This window comes from Ambystoma mexicanum, chromosome 4p, assembly GCF_040938575.1.
Source record: "Ambystoma mexicanum isolate Mex_15411 chromosome 4p, UKY_AmexF1_1, whole genome shotgun sequence".
NCBI classification, from domain to species: Eukaryota; Metazoa; Chordata; class Amphibia; order Caudata; family Ambystomatidae; genus Ambystoma; species Ambystoma mexicanum.
The window spans coordinates 138,808,198-138,832,815 of record NC_090927.1 but is presented as its reverse complement, the minus strand read 5'-3'; the positions used below and the strand labels follow the sequence as shown (position 1 = coordinate 138,832,815).

Below are 24,618 nucleotides of genomic sequence, written 5' to 3'. Positions count from 1 at the left end.
TCTTTCTAATCCACAAGAGAAACTCCGGAAATGACGACTTCTTCCCTTGAGTTAGTGGGACCAACTAACCCCGAGACAAGCTGTTCTGGAAGACCTTCACAACTGGCTGTACTTCTTTGCTGCTGCTGGAACCGAGTGCGAGGGGTAGAGAAATCCATAAGAGTGCAACGTCTGTAAGCCGGCTAAAAGCTCCAGGAGTTTCCTGAGGACCCTCCCAAAGCAGGACAACCCAAGCTCGAGTCACCTCACCAGAGTGCTGGACTCAAGGAGTGAAGGAAGCACAACCGGTGTGCAAGATCCGCAGTGGTGCTGTTTACCGAGAGCTGTAACCGCGAAGTACCGCTGATCCGACGAACGCCCATAGCTGCTGCCAACCTTTGAAATGCTGTGCAGGAGTCCTCCAGACGTCCTCCCTCTTGTCCCCACAAATGAGGCACAGGAACACCGGATCTGCATCCCTACAACCAGACAGAAGCCAGCTGGATCCTCATTTTATAACCAAAGGTACTGTTCTGACTTTGGGGTACTTAACTCTTTGTCTGTAGCTTGCTCTTCTCAGTGATCTAAAAAAAAAAAAAAGAGAAATGCAGTAGCTGATTTTCTAGAGTTGAGTTCAGCTCTAACTTTCAGAAGTGTAAAAAGCTTGTGGCCATACCGTGATTTTTCTTCAACAAATTCTTTAACTTTATGCAAGACTTTTACTATCTAAGAAGTGCCTCACCTCCATAGACTTTGATCCAGTTGACTTTGGCTGTCCTGGCTCCCCGCAGACTCTTCTGTTTCATTGACTTTGATTCTTACTGTCCCTCATATGTGATAAATAGTTTTTTAACTAATATTGCTGGGAAAGGTTTTTATCTAGACTTCATTGGAAGATTTAAAGTGCTCCCATGCTTTGAGAACCTGTTTAACTTTTTTCTTTCCTCTAACCTTTCATTTCTACCAACCTCTGAATTTACAAAATGCAAAAGTGATATATAAATGCCATACTAACATACTGTGTTAGTGAAGTCACCTCAGGGTGTAGGATGTGATTATGAAGCATCTCTAAAGAGTATCTACTTGCTTTGCCTTGATTCTGAGAAAGTATCTTGAAGTGTATTTTTATTGTTGCACATTGCCCTTTCTAAAGAATGCTTATTTAAAACTGATTGTTAAATAAATAAATAATTATTTTACTTGAAACCCTTGAGTGTAAGTGTTATTTGGATACTTGTATTGATGAATTTCAATGCTACAGCTCAAATGTACCCCACATGAGCTAAGTCTGACTGCTTAGTCACACTACAAACATGTGTAGTACAGACCTATAGCTGGAAGGTGTTCCATATACGCACGCTATCACATAGCACAGTCTAGTCACTTCGCATTTTTTATGGTATTGTATTATATTTTGTAATCGATACTGAAGTTGCCGACACGTGTTTCGACCAGAATGGTCCTTTTCAAGGCACAGTTTAAAATCTATATTGCCTTGTCCAGTATCGTTAAAGTAACGTGAGGAATTTGAATTAGACTTTGTTACGTCTTTCCAATTTGAGGAAGCCACTTCACACGTGACCCAGCCTTCGTCCGGCCTCTCGGGAGATTATGTTGTAAATACCCACTTCCAAATAATAACTTCCAAAACACCTACTTTCGGGTTCGCTGTTTGTGCGTCCGGTGATTCAGCCGACTGACCTCATTAATCGATTTGACTAAAAATACACCTCCACTAATGAGCGCACACACTCACCAGGGTTATCACACCACGGAGGGAGAAAGATGAAACAGACTTAGTTGTGAGTCCTTTGAAGAAAAATTTGCAACACGACGAAAGATCTGAAAGTCTTTTTTGAAAGGAAACGGAGTATCCTCGAATTTTTGAATCTATACGTGACATAGATCACAATATTCCACTTAATAGAAGCAGATTGTTAGCGCTTCTTACTTCTATTCAACAAGTGAGCTCAATTTCATCAGCAGACATTAAGTACGTACATCTGTTCCATTATGCACATTTAGGGAAATGCGCAATACATTTCCATACAAGAATTATGGAAAAAACGTATGATAGATCAACAAGAAGCTGTACTACTTGAAGGCTTCAAATGCTATTATGCACGTCAAGTAGAGGAAAAAGTCTCTGTTCCAGTTAAACCTAGGATCAAAGTAACATGTCATTTTGATCTGGATAATAAGCGTGACGCTGCCCAGAACCATGAGACGTCGAATTGGGGTTGGCTTCCCTCAGTCGTGCCTGCCCCAGGATGAAGCAGACCAGGCTTTGTTTAATACAGGGAATATTTCTTGCTGGAACTCTCGAGGATACAGTTCCTTCTTGAATGGGGAAACCAATGCGATGTGGGATAAATTTAACCTTGTTCTTTTGCAGGAAACATGGCTGAGGTATGGGATGGTTTTATTGTTGTGTCCAAGTTTGCAAATAAGGGTATTATAGGTAGTCCAAGCGGAGGGCCTATCACTGCTGTAAAGGTATCTTAAGGACTAGGTGTGACCAAAATGGTAACTAATTCTGATGCTACCTTGTTCACAATGATTACTGATACAAGGAAACTTCCAGGCATTTCTCTGGCGCTTGCGATCAGTGTATACTTCAACCCATTGAGCGCATCTCGGGAGGAGACTTTGAATGAAATTGAAGATGTCTTGGTTAGTTGGTCAACCGTCAATCCAAAAGTAGGTGTAGTGATAGCGTGACTTCAATTGTCAGTGCTTGGTCAATGATTTCGAGTGGGAAGATTTGCACCAGGGGAGGGGAGTAATGCTTACTGTGCACAAACCAGGAAAAGCAAATAACGGAAGGGTCTGGTCAAAAAGACTTTCTAGATGGGCTTTTACACAAACTAACTTACTGAATGGGGGGGTGGGTCTTAAAGATTTACCCATGTGGTCTAACACCTTTGCATCGCCGGTCATTGATTATATTTTTGTTAAACATTTTGAACAAAAGCAAATTGGACCACTCGAAATTGTTAAAACAAATACAAGCGATCACGCAATCCTTGAAATAGCCCTGACAATTGATGGCTTTGATGAAATCAGAGTATTAATGTGTGAAAAAACACTGGTAGTCTCTAATTTCGGGAAACAAGGTTGTCCAATACTCTTTAAACTCAAGTGGTGTTTACTCAGGGCTCCTAGAGTGGTGGAATACTGAGCAATAGCGACAAACGTTTTCATACCCTACCTCAAAATTTCCCAACACTACTGGACAGATTAAAGAAGCAAAGAAACAGGAATATGTATATCAAATACATATTCCCTTCCATCAAAAAAGGCAGAATTACAATTCAAATCCGCAAACGTATACTGCAAAAAGATCTAAGAAAAACAGCTAAATGCTTTGATATGAAGTTGGAGGAGAAAGATAAATATAAAAAGACCTTAACACAACGGCATAAGAATTGGTGCAAATCGCATAAAATACAAAGATATATTAAGATCAATCAGGAACTGTTGAATAAAATAGTTAAAAAAGATACACAAGCCATTTGGTGGGCATTAAACAACAAAAATCAGTCTCGGGCAGTTACTCAATCGAGTGGAGTAAGTAAAGGAGGTTGGGTTGAGCATTTTTCTAGTACATATAATGTTGACACCACTGTCCTGTAATGGTAGGAGTGTATGGAAGCAGCTTTCAATATCCATCCCTTGCTTTTGATCATTTAGATATAGAAATAATAATCAGTAAGTTAAAGAGCTTGAGAACAAGTGCCTCTGATGTTTTAACAAATGGAATATTCAAGGACAATAATATCCTTTGGGCAGACATTTTGTTCCATCTGTTTAAGCAAGTAACATCAGACCACACTTGTCCAATGTCCTAGTCAGAACTGATATTTGTTCCAATTTTTTTTAAAAAAAGGGAATCGTGCAGAACCATCGATCTACAGACCAATCTCGCTTCTCGACACTTCATCAAAAGCTTTTGCTAATCTGGTACTTAAGGAACTAACGTCTTGGGCGAATAAGATCAACTTACTTAGCCCACTGCAGACTGGCTATAGAAAGGGTGTCGGCATAATAATTAGTGGCCTCACCTTAAAGGCTTATCTGTCAGATGTAGGGTCTCACTCAGGGTGCACCTTATATGTAGCAGCAATGGATCTATCATCAGCGTTCCACAATGTCGATATTTCCAGGCTGTGGTCCAAACTGCTGAAATGGGACATCGATCCCTCTTTGTTAGAAAGGCTCCAATTGCTATACTCTAAAAATTCCACAAGAGTAAGACTGAACATCGCAGGGAAATTATCTAGGGAAATCCCATTGAAAAACGGTGTACGTCAGGGCTGTGTGCTGGCCCCCACTCTTTTTAATTTCTATATGGCTGACTTGTGGGAGGCCAGCAAAGAGTTCGGAGGATATGTGCCCATGTGGTCGGGACTGAAATTGAGGTGCATTGCATTTGCCGATGACATTCTTCTAATGGATTATACCAATGCAGGTCTTCAACGGCAACTGGACGGGGTAAACAAATACTTGAAAGAAAACATGCTGCAAATAAACACTGCAAAATCTTATCTAATGGTCAGTACTAGTGAGAAAAAAGGCAGAGAGTATACATGGGAATTGAATAACTCTTCAATCCAGCGAGTCGATTCAATTCGGTATTTAGGCTACGATATCGCAGTAAAGAAACAAAGGGAAATGGAAACTCCCCGAATTGAAGAAAGAATTGCCTCATGTCTATCACTTTTGAAAATGGTAAAGAGCAAACGATGTGCCTATTCATTGGTTCCGCTAATCGAGTTCTATAAAGCCAAGGATTCGCCTATCATGCTCTACGGGTGTGAACTGATGAACATCTCGAATAGGAAGTTCTTTGATGCACTAGAAGGCAACATTTTAAAACAGGTGTTGGGGATTCCAGTTTCAGTTCCTATAAGTGTAATCAGACTCGAACTGGGTCTCACATCTTGGTGTGCCCAGTATATTAGCAGAAGTTTATATGTGACTTATATAAAGCAAAATACCAACCCATTCCTGAAAAAAGTGAAAAAATGAAGCAGTAATTTCGCTTTCATAATCGATTTAGATGGTTCAGATTCAGAAAGAGTTTTCAAAAATAAGATAAAGACGGTGGGACAGGTCGACAGATCTTTTGGATCTGAGTTGGAACTAGTGTACCTACCCTCAATTAATTTAAGACCTTACTTAGTTAAGTTCCCAAGTTCCCACTATTGCAGCTGGTATCTAAAATTCCGGCTGAACTGTCTGCCAACGCTGGAGGTTGGGGGTCCCAAGTTGGGTGTAACTCGGGAATTGCAAAGATGCAGAATGTGTGAATTAAACTCCATTGAGTCTTTATTCCATCTAGTAATGTTGTGCCCAGCATTTTCAAGCCACAGGACACGCCATCTTGAACGGTCTATTCATTCAACGTCTTCAGTGTTGACCAATGATTTATGGCATTGACTTATGACGTCTTCCCAATTGTCACTATTGGTTAGTAAAGATGTTATTTGACATCTTTGCAGAAATTAACAAAGTGACAGAGCAAGGAATCTTCGACCTCGCCAGAGTATGTAAATCTACTGAGTGAGAAGCCTCTAGAAGATTTAACACAGTAACTCAAACTGCTTCCCAGTATTATTATCTGTGTCTGTGTCAGTTCCTTGTTCGCTTCCGTGCTTGTTGTCATTGCCGTTTTTTTTTCTTTTTTAGTCTTTTTTCCTTGCTGCTAAATTTGTGAATATTTGTGTATATTTTACTATTTTAGTATGACAAAAGTGCAGATTTTACATCTTTGTATGAAAATGTGTAAATTGTTAAAACGGATGTACAAAAGTTTATAATCGTTCCTGATCTAGCTGACGCACTCCTCCAGTCCCCTCCACCTACCTGCCAACTCAATAAACAACTAACCCCGACGCCTTTGACTCATGGCTCAACACCTCACTAATGCGACTCACACCCTCTTGCAAACCATCGGCCTGCCGAGACTGTTCCCTAGATGGTTCACACCTGAATGAAGACCACTACACAACTATATAAATACCGAGAACGCAAATGGCAGAAAGACAAAACCAAAGAGAGCAGAGCCACCTTGGCCCGACACCTTCATCAGTACAAGGCCGAAATCCGGAAAGCAAAAAAAGCCCACTACAACTCCCGAATCCTAAACTGCAAAAACCCCAGCAAAGAACTTCACAAAATCATCTCTTAATTCACCAAACCGGCATGCACTACCAACGTCCTGACCCCCTCACAATCACTGTGCGACTCACTGGCCCTCATTACGACCCAGGCGGTAAGTTACCGCCTGGGTCGTACCCTTACCACCATGGCGTAAACTATGTTTACGCCATGGTGGTTGGCGGATTTACCGCCCCATTCCAAGGTGAGTGGGGCGGTAAATCCCCATTTCCCATTTTACCCTTCCCCATTCCCATTTTTGCCCCATAGGGCATAATGGGAATGGGGAAAGGCGCTAATTACGCCACCGTAAATTACGGTGGCGTAATCAGCACCAAGGTCCCTTTGCGGCATGGGTTTTAACGCCTGCAAAAAGCAGGCGTTAAAATCACCATCCCGCAAAGGGACCTTGGAATCAGGCGTTAAGGGTCGGCGCCGTTTACGGCGCCGTAAACCCCTTAACGCCTGGGTCCTAATGAGGGCCACTCTCTCTCCACTTTTAGGCCACGGCTCTCGAAAGAACAAATGCACTGACTACCAAACTGGCTCTCTTACATCCAACAGGCAACGATCCTCCCATACCGACCAACCCCCCGCCTGCGACCACTACGCAAGCAACATTCGACTCCTTTAGTCCAATATCACCCAACCAATTTCTCAAACTTCTCTCTGCCCACAAACCATCCGGCTCTCTGCTAGACCCTTGCCCGATCCACAACACGCAAAGAAATTTCCGCATCTACAAGCGCAGGAGAACACGCAAGATGCATCATAAATGACTCCCTTTCACAAGTATTTTTTCCCGACGCATTCAAAACGGTTCATGTCAAACCGCTATTAAAAAAACCTTCCGTTGACCCTCTCGAGCCCAAAAACTACCACCCCATCTCAAACACCAGATTCCTTGCCAAACTCATTGACCAAACCGCCTACTCCCAACTAAATGCCTTTGTTGAAGCCAACAATCTCCTACACCCCGCGCAAACAGGTTTCAGAGCCCGTCACGGAACTGAAACCACCCTAACTTCAATCTGGGATGAGCTTAAAATCACGGCAGACACCGCAGGATGCGCCGCATTAATCCTTCTTGACCTATCCGCTGCATTTGACACAATCAATCACTCAATCCTCCTTTACCGCCTCCACTCCCTAGGAATTTGTGGAACCGCTCTCAAATGGATAGCTTCATTCCTCAAAGATAGGTACCAAATAACGATACTCTCCGCCTACTCCTCCCAAGCCCGACGAGTCGACACGGGAGTCCCACAGGAAGCATGCCTATTTGCGCTCCTGTTCAACCTCTACTTGACCACCCTCCCACCAATAATTCGTTCACACAACATCCTGTGTTACAACTACGCTGATGACACTCAACTAATTCTAAAACTCCTGAACTCAAAACCCAACTGCGGACCTGACCGCACCTCCTGCCTCCTTGACATAGAGCTCTGGATGACCCAAAGCCACCTCTTGTTAACCCCTTCCAAAACAGAAATCATGGTATGTGGCAACTCCGAACTTCTCCCACACCCGCTACCCTGGCCATCCGCCATGGGCAACTCACCAACTCCCTCTAACTCTGTAAAAAACCTTGGATGCACCCTTGACTCTGACCTAACACTCTCGCGCCAAGTCAACAACGTCTCAAAGTCCTGCCAATACCACCTTAAAACTCTTAGGCGCATCTTTCCATATCTCTCCTTTCCCAACAGACTCTCCGCGGTCCAATAAATTATTATATCAAGACTGGACTACGCAAACCCCCTCTACCTCGGAGTCCACGCTTACCAACTGAATAAACTTCAAAGGGCCCAAAACGCTGCAGCCAAACTGCTACTTGCGCTTGGCCCGAGAGACCACATCTCCCCAGCCCTTAAGACTCTGCACTGGCTTTCAGTGGCCCGAAGGGTGACTTTCAAAACCTTATGCATTTCTCATCGAGCATTCCATAAAACTGGACCTCAATATCTCCAAGACAAGCTAAAACCCTATCACCCGCCACGTCCTCTAAGATCAAGCTCAGCTGGCCTCCTAGTCATACCTAAAACAAACTCAGTCAGCTTAGGCGGATCATCATTCCCAGCCTTGGCCCCCACGCTGTGGAACGCACTCCCACCATACATCCGCCTAACAGAAGATCTAATGTCATTCCGCAAACTAGTGAAAACTTGGCTCTTCCTCTAAAACTAACCCGTACGCAAACTAATCAAAATGGAATAAAAGCAGCTCAATGACACCAATCCAACAAACAACTAGTTCCTGAATAACAATAAGACAAATAACAATACAACATCAAGATCCATGTGAGAAATCGACAACTAATATTCGCTAATATGAACTAAAAGGACAAACAGAATAGAACAAGTAAAGCAGACCAAAGCAGTAAAGTGGATAAAAAGAATAAATTGTACGGAAACAGTAATGAAGTTTAAATTAATGAATTGGATGTAATGAGTGCAATGGACAAAATGAACAAAAACGAACGAATTGAATAAAGAAAAGAGGTGGAAAGATGAATACAAGAGACTGATGAGTACACAGACTGATGATTCCGACTGTATGAGTGCATGGCATAAATGGAAAGTACAGGATAGAAGATTCAAGTACATGAGACGAGAGTAGTGCATGAAAAAGATAGAGAGCACTGAACAGATCCAGTGCGTATGAATCGATAATCCATGATGAACGAACGAAGTGAATGGAGCAGATGAAATCGTTAGAATGGATGAAGTTCGTAGAAAGGATGAGCGTGCTGAGCGGATGAGTGTGTGGAGCAGATGAGTGTGTGGAGCAGATGAGTGTGTGGAGCAGATGAGTGTGTGGAGCAGATGAGTGTGTAGAACTGACGATTGTGTAGAGCGGATGTGTGCATAAGTACGGAGGAGTGTGTAGAACACAGGAGTGCATAGAGCATATGAGTGTGTAGAGCGGACGATTGTGTAGAGCGGATGAGTGCGTAAGTATGGAAGAGTGTGTAGAAAACAGGAGCGCATAGAGCAGATGTATGTGTAGAGCAGATGTGTATAGCGCGGATGAGTGTGTAGAGCGGACGTGGCTGTAGAGCGGATGAGTGCAGAAGTGCAGAGGAGTGTGTAGAACGCAGGAGCAGATGTATGTGCCGACCGAATTAATGTATAGAGCGGATGAGTGTATAGAGCGGATAACTGTATAGAACGGATGAGTGCATAGAGCGGATGAGTGTATGGAGCGGATGAGTGCGTATAAGCGAACGACTCTGTAGGACTGATGAGTGCATATAGCAGATGAGTGCGTGGAAAGAACGACTGCATAGAGCGGATGAGTGCGTGGAGTGGATGAGTGCGCAGAGCGGATGGGTGCACAAAGCGGAGGAGTGCGCAGAGCGGAGGAGTGCGCAGAGCGGAGGAGTGCACGGAGCGGAGGAGTGTGCAGAGCGGAGGAGTGCACAGAGCGGAGGAGTGCATAGGGAACAAAAGAGTGTGTAGAACAGACTAGTGGGCAGAGCGGATGAGTGTATAGAACAGACGAGTGCGTAAGAGCGAATGAGTGTGTAAGAGCGAATGAGTGTGTAAGAGAGGAGGGGTGAGTAAGAGAGGAGGGGTGCGTAAGAGAGGAGGGGTGCGTAAGAGAGGAGGGGTGCGTAAGAGCGGGTGAGTGCATAGAGCGAGTGAGTGCGTAGAGTGAGTGAGTGCGTAGAGCGAGTGAGTGCATAGAGCGGGTGAGTGGATAGAGCGGGTGAGTGCATAGTACGGTTGAGTGCGTAGAGCGGATGAGTGCGTAGAGCGGGTGAGTGAGTAGAGCAGGCGAACCCGTAGTGCGTGCGAGGGCATGAAGCGGATGAGTGCCTAGAGTGGATGAATCAATAGAAAAGACGAGTGTGTAGGGTGCATGAATGCATAATGCGGATGAGTTGCATAGAACGGATGAGTTGCGTGGAGCGGATGAGTTGCGTAGAACGGATGAGTTGCGTAGAGCAGATGAGTTGCGTAGAGCAGATGAGTTGCATAGAGCAGATGAGTTGCGTAGAGCGGACGGAACAGGTGAAGTATGTGTTGCGTAGAACGGATGAGTTGTGTAGAGCGGATGAGTTGCATAGAGTGGACGGAACGGGTGAAGTATGCGGATGAATGGGTGACGTATATGGATAGAACGAGTGATGTATTGCGAATAGAACGGGTGATGTATGTGGATAGAACGGGTGACGTATGTGGATAGAACGGGTGACGTATGTAGATGGAGCAGATAAGGTATATGGATGGAACGGATGACGTATATGGATGGAATGGGGGCGTACCGGGAAGGAATGGTGACGTACGTGGAGGGAATGGGGACGTAGGTGAATGGAATGGAGACGTGTGTGAATTGAACGGATGAAGTAAGTGGAAGGTACAGATGTAACATGTGAAAGATACGGGTGAAATAGGTGGAAGGTACAGAGGAAAATGTGTACATGAACAGATCCGAGGGCATGAAATGGACTGGAGTGCGCAGAAAGGACTGGAGTGCGTGGAAAGGACTGGAGTGCGTGGAACGGTGCGGAGTGCGTGGAACGGTGCAGAGTGCATGGAACGGTGCAGAGTCTGTGGAATGTTTTGGAGTGCATGGAGTGGATTGTTTCGGAGTGCGTGGAATGCTTCGGAGTGCGTGGAATGCTTTGGAGTGCGTGGAATGTTTCGGAGTGCGTGGAATGAACTAGAGTGCGTGGAATGGACTAGATCACACAGGAGTGCGCGACATACATGAATGGTTTGGAATACATGTAACGTTTGAAAGAGCATGTAAACCATCTTATCACATCACCATGCTTACTCTCCTCTTTACACCACCATTCAACTAGAACACAGAGATACTATGACACCATCCGGTACAGATGTTCTCATACCAACATCAGCCTCATACTCCACATCTCCCTAACTAATCACTGCTGGTTTCACACCCCCAGCCAGGCGTTCTCCTCAGGCCTAACGCAGCCACATCCGGTCTGGATAAAACCTGCCAGAACGAACACATACCCCTGATCCCTCAACCACCACACCTACCGTTATGAAGCAGCTATTACATGAATGCCACACCAGCTGCACACATATCCGGTGCTCACATGCAACTTTGACTCACTCTACTCTCTCTACTGACTTGAACTTTGGTTCCCGAGGGCATTCAACCTACCAGCGCCTTCAGACCATACCAATGGTACATAAGGCGCTATATAAATGCAAAGTAACATAACATAACATATCCGTTTGTGTAAATGTACAATTTGTACAAGAAACACAATAAAAATTAAAAAAAGGAACACGTGTTAGGCCTTTACATGGAATCTGTACTCAGCAGATCCTTCGATTATGTTGATAGGAACATTTTATGGGAGGCATTGATCGAGTTAGGGATGTATGTGGGTGAAAAGGTGGAAGAACTGAGCAAAAAAACAATGAAATTGACAATGAATAAATAGAAACGGACAATGGTCCAACTAGGCCTTGTGACATTCACAGTGTGCAAGTGCAGGGAAAACAAAAGGAAAAAAGGGGGATGCAGTGTGGGCTAGGTGCTATTAGGGCTAACCAAGGGAGGAAGTGCCAGAGGTGCCCATGGGGGGGATGGCAACAGGAAAGTGCATGGGCGGATGCCTCCCAGGCGAAGAGGTAGGTCTACCGCCCAACAGGTAAGTGCAGAGCGGAGGTAACCACCTGATAGGATAAGAGAAATTGCAAAGTCTGTGAAACAGTGGCTTTCTACAGAGAACCCTCATGGGTGCAGGGCAGACATCTACTGCTACTTTACACATAGATAATGCCACCCTACTAGCACGCATCCCTTCAGAGATCAACTGTATCTTATGTAGATGTATTGCAGTTCTATTAATTAGTACCCGGCGGGGGGGCTGGCGGCCTCCCAGCCATTCAGGAGGCTGAGTGGGGTTTTTAACCACACAATGAAGCCCTCGCTCCGAGCCTCCTCAGAGCAGGAGACTGTCATCTTCACTCTTAGGGAATCAGGTAAGTGCGCCCCCCGCACTGCAATCCCAATTTCCATACCTCCCTACCCCCCTCCACCCCGTCCCAACTACCTTGCGCTCCTCCGTCTCTCGCCGGCACCAGTAACACTCAGTGTTTTCAGTGTATCTCCTTCTAGAAATGGGTACCATAGAAAGGGAGAAGGGACTACATGGAGTTACCTTCTCCTGGATCCATGGCAGCCATTTTGTTTTGTAGTTTTTTCTCCAGTTGAGACACTGCAAATATGCTGTTTTCTCAACTTGAAGAAATAAAACCAACTATTAGTACTCCAGCACAATGTGCCATGGTACTAATAGCAATATTCTCCTCTCAGGGGAGGGCATTACCAATCAGGTAATGCCCTGGGCTAACGGCATATCCGTCGCTTCACTCAGGCTTCTAACATATGCCCCCCTGCTCAGGTTATATTGCTTAAGTCATTTGTGAAGCTGTTAGATGTGAAGGGCTCAAAAGAAACACCCTTTGTGGAGAACAAAACAACAGAGCAGTTTAATTTTTTGGGATAGAGGCAATCAGAATGTTTACATCATATGAAGTAGTGTATGAAGACACAAGCAGATGGAGAAATCATGAAATGCTATCATCGATTTGGCATGGAAGCTATCGACCCAGCCTTCAAGCTCTACTGTTCCTCCCCACTTTCCCATAAAGATTGGCTTCTGCATGCCCAAGCCCTAACGTTAGGGACAGTCCATGTGTGCAGGAAGCTGGAAGTGAGGGAGAGAAGTGGCGTGCCAGTTGCATGGTGCAGGATGGCAAGAGGGAAGGAGTCTGGATGGGTGAATGGGGTTTAGGGGTGGTAGCAGGGGTGGGAGACCAAGGTTTGCAGGCAAAGGAGGTTGGGGGGCAGAAGAACGGTGGTTACAGGAGTGTCCTCAGCATTAGAGATGGGAGCTCAATCACGGCGGCTGGGAGGGTGAGGGCCCGCGGGTCCGAAAGGTGTTGGAGTGAAACTTATTTGCTGCTGAAATGACTATTGGGAAAAGCTCTAAGAATCAGGTCCACTGTGCAAAATCCATGGGCACAGATTGATATTGCAATTATGCGGAGGGCCATTGTGTGCCCTCTCAATTCAAGGTTACTATATTTAATGATATACTGCAAAAACATGTATATTCATTAGTAATGTCAGATCTGGAAGGAAAAGGGGTTGCTCTGGCCACAATGGGGTAACCCTCCTTATCGTCCTTGCCATCGTTTGTTGGCCCAATCTACTGCATGGATGACTGCTGTTGATTAAATGTTGACTATCGCCTCTTGCAAATACCTATATTTTTGCTTTATTTTATTTGACCACAACCTACTAATAACTTTCCATATGTTATTTATTAATGGCTAATGTTAAGGGTCGTAGTCACCCTGTTAAAAGTAGGGCAACATATTTGTGTCTGTTAGGTTAGAAATTGATGAGAAACATGTGATAGAACCTTTCACGTTAGTAAAATAGTTGAACATTGTGTAGGCACTTCAATCACTACTCAAGGTTTGCAGGCAAAGGAGGTTAGGGGGGCAGAAGAACGGTGGTTACAGGAGTGTCCTCAGCATTAGAGATGGGAGCTCAATCACGGCGGCTGGGAGGGTGAGGGCCCGCGGGTCCGAAAGGTGTTGGAGTGAAACTTATGTGCTGCAGAAATGACTATTGGGAAAAGCTCTAAGAATCAGGTCCACTGTGGTGTAGGAAAAAGAATCATGTATGTATATTGTGTGTTCAAAACAACTTGCAGGTACAACAAAGTCACTTAAAAGTGACTGGGTACAAAACACGTCATAATGCTTGATAGTGCGCTGCTGAGGCTCGAAGCCTGTTCTTGATAACTAAAATCTTGGATGATCAATTCATCTGACGATGCATTTTCGGTTGGATGCAGCACATACAGTTAGTGCCTCCAATATTGGTGTCTTGCTGTGCGACAAGAACTGCAGAACAATGTGGTCAAGAGCAGGAATTGCAGGCTGAGCTCAAATTCTAACTTCACCCCTTAACCAAAGTGTGTGATCCTGAGCAACACATTTTATTTCCTAGTGGCTAGCATGTCACGATGGCTGGTCCAGGAACGGTGCACAGATTTTTGCCACCCTAGACAAACTGTCTGATTGGTGCCCTGCCCCCCACCCCCCACTCTGGGCAGCAATGAGATCTTGGCCCCATGCCCACCACCTCTCTGCGCATAGCGGGCAAACATGACGGTTGTTGCACAGTCAGCAGTCATGGGAACAAAGACCTGCTGGCATCAAGTCTGCCAGGCTGAGCCGGGCTTCAGTGCCAAACAGGGCAAATTCATTGGTGGGGGCAGGAGGGGAGAGGAGAGTTACAGAGGTCATCTGCCCATCTGTTAAGCTTAGCACGATCTACAAGAGTGACCCCTTCCATGCTTCAAATATATTTACAAAGTTTGCTTTTACTCCCACTCCCTCTTTCAGAGTATGGAGGCTCTGTTTACACAATTCTCTCTGCGAACTGGCACTGTGAAATACACCTACATGAACAAATGTGTGCAATGCCGGACGATTGGCTTAAAATAATTTAATAAACCCATCTATATTTTTTTTTTCAAATTATTTTTATTGTGATTTGCAGCAAAATACAAGGTAAGCATTCATACAACGGGACTGAGATACAGTCCTAAGAACTACCCATCCTCTCCCTCCCCTCCCTCCCACCGGTTTGGGACGATTGGCTCTGTTCTGAATTCAGGTCCTCGGAATTTTAGTTTAGGTAAATAGGTCTATTATACAAAGTTTATGGGGGCACCATTGTAGCATATAATCGCTCTGTAAATGTTCTAGTGCCGTTCCCCAGTTTGTGTAGAATTTTTGGGATTCTCTCTGGATGTTGTACGCAATTCTTTCCATGGCAATATGAGACCAGATTCTTCTGATCCAGTCCAGATTGGACGGAGGGGATTGTTGTTTCCATTTTTGCGATATTTCTAGCCAGGTCGCTGTTAGCAGTCCCATGAAGTTCTTTTTTTGAGAGATCGTCAGGGTCCTGTCTTTTGGGTTCCACAGTCCACACATCCACACCTCTTCCTGCAGATTCTCGGTGCCATTGAACATGGCTTGCATGTGTGCTTTTACGTCTGCCCAGAATTGTGTTAGTTTGGGACAGTCCCACCAGATGTGTCTCCAGTTCCCTGCCGCGTTGCATCCCCTCCAGCATTTATCGGAGGTGGTATGATACATTTTATGTAGTCTTTCCGGAGTATAGTGCCATTGAATCATTTTATCCATGCTTCCTTTACTTGGATGGCTTTAGACCATTTTGGGATAATGCACCATAGATAGTCCCATTGTTGCTTTGTTATCTCTTTCTCCAGCGTTGTATTCCATCGTTTCATGTATTGCCACTTGACAACTTCTGTTGGTGTGTTGAGGAATCTGTAAGTGGTCGATACGAATTTTTTTAATCCAGTGTGCGTAAGTATGTAATTTTCAAATGGAGTTGGGTCTCTGCTCACCGCTTGCTTTATTCGTGGTGTGGAAAGGCAATGACAGAGTTGGTCATATTTGAATTTGTCCTTTTGCGATAGGTTCAGGTGTAGTACTCTGCATTCAGTGAATGATCTGATTCTTTGTCCGACGAACATATCTCCGACTTTTGTACAATCCGCTTCCTCCCACTTCTGATATGCTCCCTTCTCTAAGCCAGGTTGGAATTCCGGGTTGTCTAGTATGGGCATATAGGGGGCAGGATTGATTGTTAGAATTCCTTTTTTGGTTGATTTATTCCATATGTCTAGTGGGGTGCTCATCACTTCGCTAATGCAGACGTTTTGGTGTCTATATTCTGGTTTGGTCCATAGAAGTTTACGGAGTCGATTCCTGGCTACTGCTCTGTCTTGTGCCTCCCATATCTTTTGGGAGTCCTCAGGAATCCATTCTTTGAGAACCCATAACTGGGCCGCTTCATAGTATCTTTTAAAGTGAGGGAGCGCCATACCCCCCACTCTCTAGGTGCTGTTAACGTCTGATTCAATAGTCTCGGTGTTTTTTTCTGCCATATGTATTCTGGTGTTGGCTTTGTAACTGCTTTGAAAAAGGAGGGGGGAATCCTGATTGGGAGTACCTGGAAGGTATACAAAAGTCTTGGTAAGACCACCATCTTCACTACTGTCATTCTGCCCCACCATGAGGTCGTAGGTGGATTCCATTTTGCCAGATCCTCTTTGGTTCTTTCTAGTAGGTTCGGAAGATTCTCTGCGTAGAGGTTAGTGATTTTGTTCGTGAGGATTATGCCCACATATTTGATCCCTTTCTTTGCTATCTTTAACTGTATATCCGCGGCTTGGTTGCAAACGTCTTCATGGTTGCCTGCCAGGATTAGGATTTCGGATTTATGTCTATTGATTTTCAAACCAGAAATGGAGCCGTAGGTCTCTATTGCTCTCATTAACGTCGGGAGGGAATCTTCTGGGTTCGATAGTGCCACCAACATGTCATCAGCGTATGCCATCACTTTGTGTGATGTCCCTCCCATATTGAGTCCTTGAATTTCAGGGGTTTCTCTGATTTTCTGTAGGAGCGGTTCCAGGAGTATTGCGTACAGAAGTGGGGAAAGTGGGCATCCCTGTCTGGTGCCTCTTCGTATTTTGGACGAGTCTGAGAGTTCCCCATTCACCGCGAGCCGAGCTGACGGAGTATTGTAGTTTGCGCGAATCATCTTTATATATTCTTCCCCCATTCCCATTTTCTCTAGAATGCGAAATAGCAGCGTCCATTCCACCCGGTCAAATGCTTTTTCAGCATTGAGCGCTAGGAGTATGGCCGCTGATCTTGTGTGTCCCGTCTTTTCAATAAGGTGAGTAATTCTTCTGATATTATCGTGATTCATTCTATTAGGGATGAAACCCGACTGGTCTTCATGGATCAGCCTGGGGAGGACCTCCGACAAGCTTTTGGCCAAGATTTTAGTGTAGAGTTTCGCGTCTAAATTTATTAATGCGATGGGGCGATACGAGGTTGCCGATTCCGGATCCTTTCCTTGTTTATGAAAGACTAGGATCTTGGCTTCATTCATAGAGGGGGTGATGTCCGCACGGTCTTTGAAGGTATTGAACAGTCCTGTTAAGTGCGGGGTCAGTTCCTTTATGTATGTTTTATAGAATTGTGCTGTAAATCCGTCCGGCCCTAGTGCTTTATTTTTTGGAAGGTCCCGAATCGCCATCTCCACCTCCTCTTCGGTAATGAGTTCATCTAGTTTTATTTTCTCCTCTTGGGTCACCGATTGTAGAGTCACGTTTTCGAGGTAAGTAATCTGGTCTTCTTCTCTTGGGTTCTCCGTGGCAAACAGCGTTTTGGTAGTACTGTTGGAAAATCTTCCCAATCTCGGTTGTCAGCGTGCGTTTTTGGCCATGATCGTCTATAAGGGCTTTTATCGATTGGGTTTGACGTTTGCCCCGTAGCTGTCTGGCGAGTAGTTTGTCTGCCTTATTCGACTTTACGTAGTACCATTGCTTCAGGTATAGGAGTTGCCTTTCTGCCTGCTTAGTTCGTAGGGCTTCCAGTTGGCCCTGGATATGCCTGTACGCTCTTTTAACTTTCGATGAGTTGTTGTGTGCCATTTCTGCTCTTAGTTCCGTGCTCTTTTCTTCTAGTTCTGCCTCCCATTTGTTATTCAGTTTGGTTCTTTGTGTTGTGATCAAGATGATCTGGCCTCGTATTACCGCCTTGAAGGCCTCCCACAGGGTTGACTTGGATACGTCCTGTGTGTGGTTCTCTTTGAAATATTCTTCTGTTCGTTCTCTGATGGTCTCTCTCACGACCGGGTCGTGTAGGATTTCCCCTGGTACTGTCCATCTCCATAAGCGTAAACCCATCTATATTAACACAGACCCGTCACGCCCCCCGCTTCCAGCTCCCTAATTCACAGATATTCTCATCCACTGACACCCATGTTCCCATTCGGCAGGCTTTGCCATGTCTGGTCTCCGCCTACATGTTCTCGTCGCTCCTTCCATGTTCCACTCACTGCCCATCTGATTTAATCACCTTTCACAAGTGCTGGTCACCCGCTCAATGTCCCCAGTCACATCTCCACGCTCTGTACCCCTTCCATGTCCCATTCGCCCTTTTAATGTCCCCATTCTAGGCGCGGACTGGTCTTTAGGACAATAGGGCAATGCCCGAACCAAAAATGCAAAATGCCGGTCTGGGCCAGTTTATCTGGTCTATGTGTGCCAGTTCGATGAGTGACTTCACTCTGCGGCTAGTAGTTTTGCTCAGTGTTGCTGGATAAATATTCTTTAAAGTGTACAATTTGCATCACATGTTTATAAAAAAATTTTAAAAACTCCTCCTTCGATAATATTGAGTCTGGCACAAAAGGAATGAATTGCTATTTGCAACTGAGGGCCACTTTTTCATTGGTGCCTGAGACAATTTTATGTCCCCCAGTCCGATCCTGCCCCGTTCACCCCTCACTATGCTTCAATCTTCTCACGTGTTACCTTTCACTCCCTCCACCCCCCCTCCCAGCTTCCATTCACCACTGGTGTGTTCAGTCACACCTCTGTGTTCCATTTAATGTCTCCATGGTTCCATCCATTCACCTCACAGCAGGCTTGCAACCACCCACTGCAGCGCCTTGCACGGGCTCTATCCTTGAGGCAATGGCGCATGCTCACTTTTGATACGCTTGCACGTAAAAACAGCAGTAACGTTCCCTGCAGTCGCATGTCGAACCATCATGCTCAACATAGTAGCCATGGTCACCACCCACTTACACAGGAGGCAACCCTTTCTATCAAGCGTCCATGGTCTAAACTCTGCGCTACCTGAGCCTGGGGGCGCGGGCAGCAAAGTGGGGCACTAACTAGCTATAAATAAGCATTATGAAACTACACCACTGACTGCTTGAGCTATACAACTATAAACAACTATAAACAACTATATACAACTAAAAACTATAAAATAACATATATCGCTTCTCCGCAGATTGGAGCTGGGAATTACTCAAATAAATACCTACAGGTTATGTATACCTTTCTCAATATCCACCAACAGACAGTGTAATATCACACTTTTTCCACGGCTCAGTCACCAGGAGTGGACGTCACCACGCGTCCATAGTCTGTGTCATGAGGCAGAAAATCATACAGAACTCAGAATGTACCAACTTGCATTTCAGCCCTTGGAAAGCAGGGGTACAAGTTCTGTTTGCTATCCCGGAAGTCACAGCCCTTCAGACTTTCCGTCCCCACTCCCCGGAAGAGGTTGTGCTGTGTGCACTGCAGAATGGGACTGCACTGCGACTCATGTACAACCTTGGAGACCTAAACATGTCTTTGTGCCTGTTGGTCAGAAAGAATGCCAGCAAGATTTCTGTCCAGAAGAAGTGTTGCTGTGACACCCACAGGTTTGGGCGTGTAATCAAATGCAATAAATAAATAAATAAATGAATGCATCCTATTTGAGCGAGATTGCAGCTCTTTTGCAGGATAATACAGGCTGCGGCTGATTTAGGATCTTGTTATTAGATGTGCTCGAGCCTCCTTGGATTTCCCTTGGAGGCACTTTCAGCCGGGGGGATAGAGGCCACACAAGCATCAGGCCACATGAATGTCATTCCTGGCTTCACAGGCCAAAGATGACCTTCCTTAGATGTGCTTTGCTGTGGCAGGGAATCAGGGATGGGTCACTTCACCACAGTTCAAGCAAGGCTGGGTCCCGGTTTTAGGAGTTCCCAACAATGTTTCTTTTTTTTTCGTTAGCTTCCTCATGTGCCTGCTTCGGTGGATTTGGAGCAATGCGTCCAACTCTCTGTCACACTCACACATGCTTGTAGTGAATGCTTTCGTACTGCTTTACTTCCTGTGAAGCGTGTGTCTGGTGACCTGCACCTATTGGAAGGGCTCCATCTTCAGCGGTTGCATTGGTTAGTCATGCTGGGCATAGTGCTGCTCGCCGCAGCCTATATGTCCCACCGCTTAACCGGGAGAGGGAGAGGGGTGATTTAATGCTTTCCGCGGACTGAGGCATACGGTGGGCCGTGGGGTCATACACCACGTACAGCTCACTTCACTGCAGGACAGTTAAACTAAGAGAGCACAGGGTGGCACGAATTCCACTAAGTGTACTAACAAATGCACTAAAGGAAATCAGTGCACAGCACGCCCGCCTCGCCGTGCCGCAGCCAGGGGACCGGCCCAGGCAGGCACTCAGTCACTGCCAGCTAGACACACAAATTAGGCAATATTATAACCTTTAATCACAAAAGATAGGGATGGCGCATTGGCGGGGACATGCACCCACCGGCATATATTTGGCAGTACAATGTATTAAGCAGTTACAGTCGGCAACTCACCTGTCAGTCAGTCAGTTCACTGACTAGTCTCAGCAGGGGCCAGGGCCATGCTCGGGGCCTAGCTGGCCTGGCCTCGGCAGGCTACTGGCGCACAGCTGCTGCAGCAGCGAGTGCAGGGCTGGTGGTGGCAGTCCGGGACAGGACCAGGATGCAGGCAGGCGGCTGCCAGCGGGCAGGTCAGCAGAGGGAAGGCAGGCACAGGCCACCACAGCCGTCGGTTGAGGTAAGAATGCTTGCTGAACGCAGGCAGCATTTGAGGCACGAGCCCAGACCAGAGTCACCAGGGGGGTAGATGGCACGTGCGCTGCTCGGCTCGTGCGAGGGGTACGCCACCATGCCCACTGACCCGACCCCAACCTTCACGGGACCTTCTGCTGCTGCGGGCGCAGCACAGCCGGCAGACAGGGTGAATGCAGCTCTAAGAGACGCGGACGGGAGACAGAGAGAGAATATCATGACTTACGGTAGTGGAGGTGGCATTTACCACTCTAAGATTTGCGCATTATAGGCAAGTGCCATCCATGCCTAGTGATAGCACCGGCCCTGGGCTGGCCCCAAATATTTCAAAATTGTCAGCCCTGTGAATGTTTAGTTCTATGGGTAAACAGCAAAAACTGGTGGTTTTCCTGGCTATAGTGTTGTTCCATAGAAAATAGCAGTGGCCTTTGATATATTGAGTATACCATCGTTTTGCTGACGTTTTCCTTTCCCCCGATGGAATTTTTTACACCCAAATTCCATTGAAAAATCTTATTGACCTATAGAGAGCGTAGAGGTGGCGGGGGTTGGGGTAGGTTATAAAAAAAAGAGAAGGGAGGGTTTGGGGGAAGAACCCTAAACCCTCCCTTATCTTTATTTTATAACCTAAAACATATCTATCCTAAAAATAAAAAAAAATCGATTCATTTTTTAGATGGAATTTTGACAGGAAAATTTCCATCGAAGAAAAAACAAGTCAGCAAACGAACATAGAACCTAGTTTTGTACACAACAACGCCATTTGTTTTTGGGGTAAACTTATGGCAACACCAGTTGAAAAACCCATGGCCCTCTACTAATCTCACAATACTGTATGTAAATATGTGAACTTTACTCGTAACCTCTAATCCATATATTCCATGTATGCTATGGTATGTACAATTTCCTCGTTGTTTCCAATGTGTTTCCTATATCCATGCTTGAGCATATGGCAAAGAAGGGGGGGGGGGAGAGGGGGTGTGTCAATAAACCTGGCATTAGATGCTAGCGAGTGAGGTGTCCATCTATGTTGTCTGTGTGCCCCTCATTCCTCCCTTCTCCACCCATGGGGAGAGTGTAGGGAGTATAAATGGGATGCTGGGGACCAACACGCCTCTTTTGGGAGGGGCTTGTCCTCTCCTGATTATTCTTCGCATCCTAGGAGGAGTTTACCTGTACTTATGATGGGAGGAGTAAACATACAAGGCCTGGAATTAAAAGAAAAAACAGAACTGGGCAAGCACCTCGCTGGTGGAATGAGGTTATCTATCAGATGTCACTCTTATCCACTAGGTGGAACAAATCCGCTGGTTTATAGCTACACATAGATCATTCTTGATGTTATTGCTGTTTAAAAAAGATGCTCAAATGAAAAACCATCCATAGCCTCAGCGCATATGCCATTATCCTAAACAATATATTGCTGCGCACTTGAAATGCCTTCTAAAGTTTAGAGAAATGAACTTTCATTTATTTCCTTGTAACAGGAGTCTGGAAAACCCATAGAGGCAAGATGTACACCATAAAACTGGAAGAAGATGTGGTTGCTTATTACTCAGGATGCCTCCCAGTGTTCAGATCTGAATCTCAAAGATATGTTCATTATTCAATACGCACCGCAATTTGGCCCCACAAGGTCAAATGATCAGACTCACCCTACAGTATGCAAATGTCTAAATATTCAAACTATTGACTACATGTTTGGTGAATCACATGTGAGGCTCGCACAGTGTCTTAGAATTTGGTTAATTTTATATCAAATGCTCTTTTATATAAATTGCCATTTTTGCAGATGAAATTATTTGTTTAATTGCTGTTACAGCTATGAAATCCATTACCTCTAATTGGAAAGATGTTCAAATAACTTCTGTCTGTACACTCATGCTGTTCAGTTGAATAAGAACTCAACTCTTTGGAAATGTAAACCAACACAAATACTGATTAGCTTTATATTTCTGTGGTCATTCGGGGCTCAAGTCGGGGGTACAGGCGGGTGGACGGAGTGCCCCCACTTTTTTCAGAGGGCACGTTGATATGCTAATTTAAGTGATATGTTAATGAGTCCCCCCAACTTTTCTTTTATGACCTGACCCCTCGATCATATGATCTTTATCCTCTTTGGTTATAGACATCTACTGTATTGCCGAACCTATCCTCTCTTTACTATATTCGTTTACATCATAGCTAGTTGGAGGATAACGTCTTGTTGAGTTTTTAGTTTACATTTTTATGTTTTTTAACTGTACATTCTTTTTTCATTTGTAGTATTAAAATATTTTTTTTAAAGAAGGGCCACAGACAAGTGCACTTGGTCAGCATGCATCCCTACCTATGTAATACCTCATATATTATCATTTCCTTCTGGTATTACTTTGACCTTCTGTTTATTAGTTTGGTATATGTATATTATTCTATAATTTGAAATTCAATAAAAAATGTTGAACTGAAAAAAACACCAAACGGTGCAAACAAGTGATCATGACATGCATTGGGTGGTATTATTTAATCCATTCCCATCTGGTCTCCACTTCATTGTTAATTTTTTATGTTGTCATTATATATATATATATATATATCCTTAGTTGTTATTGTCCAACAGTGTTGATTATGTATTTACCCAGGTTAACCATTCACTTTATATTTTTCAATTGTTTTAATGATATGTTGGACGTTTGCCAGCATGTTGTGTGCCAGGCAATGAATGTGCTTCAACAGGATACAACTGTATCCTACTGTACTTTCTTGCCTAACATGTATTGAATTTTCCTGCGAGATTGTGTTCTCTTAATTACAAAACCTAATCAGAAATTCCTCCATAACAATGTAGTAGCCTCCCCGGATGGTGAAGTGTTCTGCTTCAGATTCCAATAAACCACCCCTCGTGTGACATAATCGAAGACATTTTATCAAGCTCCCTCCTCAACATGAATTCAATTACAACAAACTGAGTAGAGTTGATGGCAATGTGTAATACTACGTGAGAATTACAGTCTAAGAAGCAGCAAGCTACTGTTTTATATGTTAAGGTTACTTACACATAACATAGGAAAGATTTAATACCTATAACTCTGCAACTTTCGGCCTCATCCATTCAAGTTCAACAAATTTGACATATGTTGACTCAGGCTAAACTTGGTGTACTTTAATTGTCATTGTTAAGTAAAAAATGAATGTTGGAAAAGTCCATCAAGTTAAACCTTACTCACACTACACCATGAGTTCACAGCACTTGCTTTACTTGTCAGATATCTTACAGCAATGATATAGTTAAAGTGAGTATGCACTGTGAATTATGGTTTAATATTTTTTTTAAATGTACTTTACATTAGGGAAAAGGTTACCTTGGACTGAATGTTGGTACCTAAGCCGTGCCTTTCCCAACTTTGGTAGACTTCACTCTCTTCACCTTTTGACTGAGGGTTGGTACCTTAACCCCCACAACCTTTGTAGAGTTCTCTGTTTACCTTTGGACTGAGGGTTAGTACCTTGGCATTCAAAATGTTTGTAGACTTCACTCTGTTTAACTATGGACTGAATGTCAGTACCTTATGTGATGAATACTTGCATGTCGTTCTTTCGCCCATGGGAGAGAACCCTTCTCCTGTGGCCAGGGCAGTGCGGCCACAGCCCAAGAATCCCCATGGGGGTGGTGCACTGCGGGAGGATCAGATGGGGAGGGAAACCCCTCATAGGATGAGGGATGACACCCTAGGAGAGACACAGTATATTCCTACCAGTGTCCCAGCTCCTAGCTCCCTCCCCATCTTACCCTCTCCAGAATCCTGGAATCTCATACTTCTATGTATGTGAGCAAAGTAGAACGTTATCCTCCCCTAAATAGTACTGAGACGAAAAAGAACAGTTATAACACCATAGAGAAATGTACTGAGACGAAGCAAATGTGCAGAGTGTGGAAGAGCACCCCGCGGAACCACAGTGAGC

General features: G+C 44.7%; 1 protein-coding gene across 1 annotated transcript in view; it reads left to right on the top strand.

Moving 5' to 3' along the window:
• The window catches only part of LOC138453075 (adhesion G-protein coupled receptor F3-like), a 124,738-nt gene extending 101,739 nt beyond the window's left edge, over positions 1 to 22,999 (top strand). The window contains exon 6 of the mRNA XM_069605581.1: positions 22,164 to 22,999. The gene's annotated coding sequence lies outside the window, so the exon portion shown is untranslated. The remainder of the gene's footprint in view (positions 1 to 22,163) is intronic.
• Positions 23,000 to 24,618: the final 1,619 nt, after the last annotated feature.